Source organism: Lissotriton helveticus, chromosome 12 (assembly GCF_964261635.1).
Source record: "Lissotriton helveticus chromosome 12, aLisHel1.1, whole genome shotgun sequence".
Classification (NCBI taxonomy): domain Eukaryota; kingdom Metazoa; phylum Chordata; class Amphibia; order Caudata; family Salamandridae; genus Lissotriton; species Lissotriton helveticus.
This window is the reverse complement of record NC_136073.1, coordinates 78,070,613-78,077,320: the sequence shown is the minus strand read 5'-3', so window position 1 is coordinate 78,077,320 and position 6,708 is coordinate 78,070,613.

The window sequence follows — 6,708 nt, the reverse complement described above, 5'->3', positions numbered from 1 at the left end:
ACCTTGTAAGTATTTGGTCAAGCAGCACATCGATAATTGGATAACAAGTAAAGCTACGCCCCTGTGCACAATAACTACCTGTACAAGAGGATTCTGAGGCAGATCTCACAGTAAACTGTAACCCTCCTCTGAACTGTACCCCTTCAGAAACAGGGCCTCCAGAAACGAACACAATGTTTAGCAATCAATCTGTTCTCGAAGAGGACATTATGATTCTGATGAGCGAATGATCAATAGTGTATTGACCACTGCACTCTGCGAAAAACAAGGCCTTGGCCGCTTCTCGCCAGGCTCTTAGAAGCACATGCGACATCGCGTGTCCCCAGACATCATTAACAAATACAAGACATTTAAAATACTAAATCCACAGTCACATGGTCAATATGACCAAACATAATATAACATGTTTTTATAAAGTGTAGCTTCAGCTGCTAGAAGGTAACTTTGGCGTTTAACTTTACCAACGTTTATACAACTCGATGGTAATTGTTTAATCGACATTAGAAGGCTGACAAGCTGAAAGGCTTGGATTTCAACCTATAACCACAAGGTCAAACAGAGGACCCTGCAGTGAGTTCACCGATCCACCAGACGCAGCACCTCGAAGTCTCAGATCCTATTGAGGTGCTGGGGCACCGCCCCCTTTGTTTGCCTAGTCCCACCCCATCAGGTCTGAGAGACTCGGCGCCCGATCTATGTTGGTGATACAACTGAACCATTCTATGGCGCCCCTCGAAAAACTCACCGCGCTCGCCAAGCAAACAATTAATCTGCAGGGAAGGATGTGGTCAGAAAGACTGCGCCGAAGAGATAGAAGGGTGGAAACCAAACCTTTCGTGTTTCAGGGGGGAAACCACAAACTTCACTTTTTTTTTTCAAAATACATCAATCTGTCAAACATTTTGAGGGGTCTCCATCTAAATCGGTCAAGCCTTAAATTAAAGAGGCGAAACCTGCTCTGTGAGCGAATTTGAAACCCTCTGAACCCCCCCCCTTGGAACTGGAGCACATCCACCGAAAAACCCAAGCCGAGTCCATGTGGGTTAACGAGCCGCTCACTAGCATCAAACTTTAAAGGCACACACATGTAGACTGGAAGGGGTGTGCTTCGGTTCACTGAGCCGGTGCACAGGTCGCTAAGCAGTGTGTCCTGGGATGCGAGAGCAGTGGCAACACGAAGGGAGAACATACTAAAACCAAATGCTGCCATGCACGAGTGGCAGGCGAATAGCTACGCAGAAGGAAAAAGACCCACAAAGTGTTTCCCATGCGGGAGCGAGCAGGGGCACCATCTGTTTGAAAGTTAATTACAAACAGATGTTGCCAAAGCTCGCTCCCGCAAGGGAATCGCTAAACCTGCAAGTGTTGCCATTGAAAGCAATGCAAACTGTGCACGTTTTTGGGCAAAAAAGCAACTTGATTCCTAAAGGCATGCGCGCTTTGTAGGCAATACCTAAAAAGACTTGCTCCCTAGGCTTCCTAAAATCCCTGTATTTGAAGGCGCTCTCGTGTGATAAGGAAAGAAAAAGAGCATTTTAAAAACTATTTGCCAAGTATTTCAACAAAATAATCCGGTTCAATGGGTTTAGTTCAGACTGCCCCAAATTGGCCTCCTGAAATGCTCCGTTCTTACATTAAACGAAGTAGCAGCCCCTCTGCCTTTGGTGCATGTCTTGGACCTCCTGCAGCGCAGCCTGCATTGCAAGAAAGAGGAGTTTTCACACCTGCCAAAAGGGACAATAAAAATAAAAGGGCATTTAGCCGACGCCCTGGCCCACGGCAAGTGTGATAACACTTGCGGAGTGGTGACGGCACAATCTCCTTTTATAGTCGCTTTTGCTCCTGGAAGTGGCCAGGGCGCTTTCGGAGACAGTCTGGGCGCAAGCGCGCAGCCTAAAGGGAAGATAGGGCATGACACAGTTCTTTTACAGAACGTAATCATTTTTCTAAGGGCCTTAATATGCTAGTGGGCTGTTTCGAAGAAAAATAATTTGCAGAGTTAGTGGCAGTACTTTAACGCAGGGCTAATTCCCCTGCGGTGCAGGGGGGGGCGTGCGCGGCGCCATGGTGCTCGTGACAAGCCCAGCTCGTCATGCTGCACAGTGGAGCTGTGCTCATGACGAGCTGGGCTCGTCACGACTCCGCCCACTTCAATAGAACCCCCGCACAGGCGGGGAATTAGCCGACGTGGGAGTGCCGCAGCCGTTATGACGAGCTCAGCTCCACTGTGCCTCATGACAAGCTGAGCTCGTCATAAGCATAGAATGGGTTAAGTGGGGTGGGTCCTAAGGGTGCTCCGCACCAGCAGTTCAAAAAAGCAGATGCTGAGATGGGTCTCTATCGGGCTATCCATTTTTGCCCTCACCATCAGATTGAAAAAAGATCTTAACTTTGCATCATTGGCACCCTTCGCTGTATTTGATGTACCTCCAAGGAGACGTTATAGTTCTTTCACAGTCTCATCATTTCAGAACTGAAGCATTTTCAGTATTCTATACAACGAAGCCATAGTTGTTGCTTATTTATCTTATGCAACTAACAACCATTGGCAAAGCCAATAGTCCTGGCTTGTTGTAGGTGTAATTTTACTTGTTGTATTATATAGCTGGATGCAGTGACAGAAGCAGCAAAATACCAGTCACACTATGCTAAGCACAGATTTTTAGCTTACTTTTTAAGCCACGCTCAAATTACCTCGACCACTCCCCTTTGAGAGACCCACCAGTTTTTTCATCCCACTTAAAGCCATAGGTAACGGTATCCATTAGAGACTAAAGTTAGGGCTGAGCAAAAGCTGGTCTCTTATTAGGCCTGAGTGAAATTTTAATTATGTTAGCCACAATTTAATACTGATTCAGACCATTAATGTACGAAAAAAGAGGATGAATAAAACTTTGTTAGTTTATCCTGGCACTTGATTTATGTCGCTTTTCTCTTTGATGAATTGTAAAACTTATTTCATTTTAGACCAGAGAAAGTATGTCATCAACTTCACATTATGCCATACAAAAATGTTGAAACACAAACATACAATATTAATGTTAAATTTGAAATTAAACATATTTAAGTGCAAAAACAAATGTGCTCACAAATTAATCAAGACAAATCATTATACAGTTTCCAAGAAACAAAACCTGAAGCTGCAATTATCAAATCAATTCCCAGGGGAAAAAAAACCTTTTTGACGCGTTTCGAGTCTCTCTGTATAATTCACAGGACTCTCATCAGGGCAGGATGAGTCATATCCATGGGAACTTTTCTGACCAAGGATGCACTGATCTTTAGAATGTCTTCCAAGCCGTGGGTGTCACACTGTATTATTTGGACGCGTTTCGAGTCTCTCTGTATAATTCACAGGACTCTCATCAGGGCAGGATGAGTCATATCCATGGGAACTGTTTACAAGAAATAAAAAAGGGAGGGGATAATTTTAGTTTTTAGAAATTGGACCTCAATCCATTCAAAACTGCCATTAAAAGAATTGCATCAAAGGATGCGGCATACCTTTTCTGACCAAGGATGCACTGATCTTTAGAATGTCTTCCAAGCCGTGGGTGTCACACTGCAATAAAGTACAATGCTAATGAGGACACTGTGTTGATAGTTTAGACTGAACTTTGTCTATGTTCAAAGAGGGCAGACTGTTTGTTTTACCTGTATTATTTGGTCTAGCGCTGCGTTGGACAGCCGTTTCGGTTTAAATCGAAGTGTCGAGTGTAGTTTACATATCTGTAAAATAATGAGGGGCAGCGTGTGATTCTGAACGCGGATGGAAAAAAGCTTTTTGGGCCCATTGCAAACAGCGGGAGCAATACAGAGGGAAGGGACTTACTTGTCCGTGAACGCCAGGGAGCAGGAATGAATACCGCTATTGGTTGATTGGCCAGGTCGTGTGTCCTGTGGAGCACAAGGAGGAAATCACTGTCTTGGCTCTTCATAAAGGAAGAAATTAAATTTCCCCGTATGGCAACCAGTGGAACTCACTGTTGAATGTAAAAGCGTTCCGCGTTGTTAATCTCTCTCGCCCACGACTTCTTGCAAGCAGCAGTTGCCGTGCATGCACGGTTGTGATCTGAATCGGGTTCCCGGTCACATGACTCAGTGATAGCCAATCAGACCTGTCAGGAGCATAACTCATGTTTCCACTGTATTCTGGGCATTGTAGTGTCAGGCAAATATATTGAATTTCAGCACTGGCATTTGCTGCTACGCCCTATTTACTTCACTCAAACTATTCAGTCCTTTATTGACACTGTCAAACTTCATAATGAGGTACGCCTCTTTACGCAAAAGAGCAGCCTCCACGTTTGGTGATTGATGTTTAGGATCAACCCATGTTAATACTGTCCACTTGAAATTGTTTTCACCATGGTTGATACATAAAAAATGTTCAACCATAGGTGCATTTGGGACTTTTTTCTTTATTCTTGAGCGGTGTTGTGTAATCCGTACATTGACGGATTGGCAAGTTTTGCCAATGTATACTTTATTGCAAGGACACACCACGGCGTAGACCACATTCTTAGTCTTGCAGTTAGTGAACATCTCATGTTTCCATTTGACCCCGTCATGGTCAAACACATTGCCTTCTAGTGTTGTTGAGCAAGATACACAATTGCCACATTTGTGATGCCCACATACGGGTTTTAGCTTCCATTGTGCTATCAGATCACTCTTCTGTTTAGGAATAAAACTGTCTGCTTTAACAACACCCACGGCTTGGAAGACATTCTAAAGATCAGTGCATCCTTGGTCAGAAAAGTTCCCATGGATATGACTCAGCCTGCCCTGATGAGAGTCCTGTGAATTATACAGAGAGACTCGAAACGCGTCAAAAAGGTTTTTTACCCCCTGGGAATTGATTTGATAATTGCAGCTTTAGGTTTTGTTCCCTGGAAACTGTATAATGATTTGTCTTGATTCATTTGTGAGCACATTTGTTTTTGCACTTAAATATGTTTAATTTCAATTTTTTTCACTGTAAATATTGTATGTTTGTGTTTCAACATTTTTGTATGGCATAATGTGAAGTTGATGACATACTTTCTCTGGTCTAAAATGAAATAAGTTTTACAATTCATCAAAAAGAAAAACGACATAAATCAAGTGTCAGGATAAACTAATAAAGTTTTATTTATCCTCTTTTTTCGTACATTAATGGTCTGAATCAGTATTAGAGGCTTAGGTAAAACCCCCCCTTTTTGAAGTATTTTGTGGCCCAACCTACCCTCTTTCCCACAGGGCCCATCCCCCCTTTTTTGTAATAAGCCACAATTTAAGGCACACGAAATTCCTCCAAATCCTACATCACACGATTTTGCACAATGTTTTAAAAAGAGTGCTACCTTACACAGAAAAGTCTAGCGAGATGCAAAAAGTAAAGGGGCAGATCTACGAGGAAGTGCAGCAGTGTGGCACCGCAAGCCCTTTGGCTGCGCCACGCTGCAGCACTTCCTGAAGCACAGAGATGCAACATGTTTACAAGAATATGTCGCATCTCTGTGCTTCCCCCTGCGCTGGCGCACAAACTGCAGCCATGCGCTGGCACAGGCACCCTTGCACCATGGTGCAAGGATGCCTGTGTCGTGGGGAAATTGTTTTGTGCAGGAAGGGGCACCTTCCTGCACAAAAACTATCACTACAGGCATTTTCCTCCTTCTAAGCGTCCTCTAGAATGCAGCATGCATTGAAAGAGGAAAAAACGAAGAGATATGAAAACATTTCTCCTCGTTGCGCCTCGCTACTCCACCTCTAATGTGGCGTAGCATTCACACTCATCTCCAGATTTACGATTTCTCGTAAATCTGGAGATGTGTCTTGTTCCATGGGTGTTGCGTGGGAACACCCAACGCAACACCCATGGAACGCCCCTTCAACGCAAAGTGCTGCGTGTGAAGGGGCCGTATTTCCAAGTAGAGGAATAGCCACACAGGGTGGCTTTTCCTCTCCTTGTAAATATGGAGGTGCCCCCTGCGCCACCAGTACGTCACGAAAAGTGATGTACTGGTGGCGCAGGAGGCTTGTAAATCTGCCCCAGAGTGTTTTGCCCAGAAAATATCTAGCCGAGATTTCTTGTCTGCTCGATTAAGTCTCCTGACAATATCTTGCAAGGCTTTTGTTATACAAGGTGCATGTTCGCCTAAAAAAAGTAATGCAACATACCAAAAACTAAATTTGGTGAAATTTTTATGGAATTCCACAAAATTTGGCCAGAACATTTTCACAATTTCGCACACCCCTTATGATAGTGGAAATGTATAAATGAAATCCTGGATTCCAGATGATTTTGAGAATAATAGCAATTAGTCACATCGCCTGTAGCCTCACTGACATTCAAAGAAACAGAAATAAAGAAAAGACAAAACACACAGTGTTTGGCCGCCCTGGTTTCTTATTTTATTCAATCACAGCACATTCCCTTATCAGATTTTTATTTCATTTTTTTTCATTTTTAGTTAAACAAAAAAAAAGAATAAAAATAAACTCAAGGAAAAAAATTCCGAAAAAGTACTGAAAATCTTCAAATAAAAGTATAATTTATATGTACAACACAGAAAAAGAGTGCGAGATTTAGGAATACATATCTGTCGAAAGTCCATGTCTTCCATTACAGTATCATAAGTGCTTGACATAGTTCTGAAAAGCCGTGCTGCAAATCTGTTCCGACTCCTGGGCCTCCTTGTGCACCATGTTGGGTCGGATGAGGAG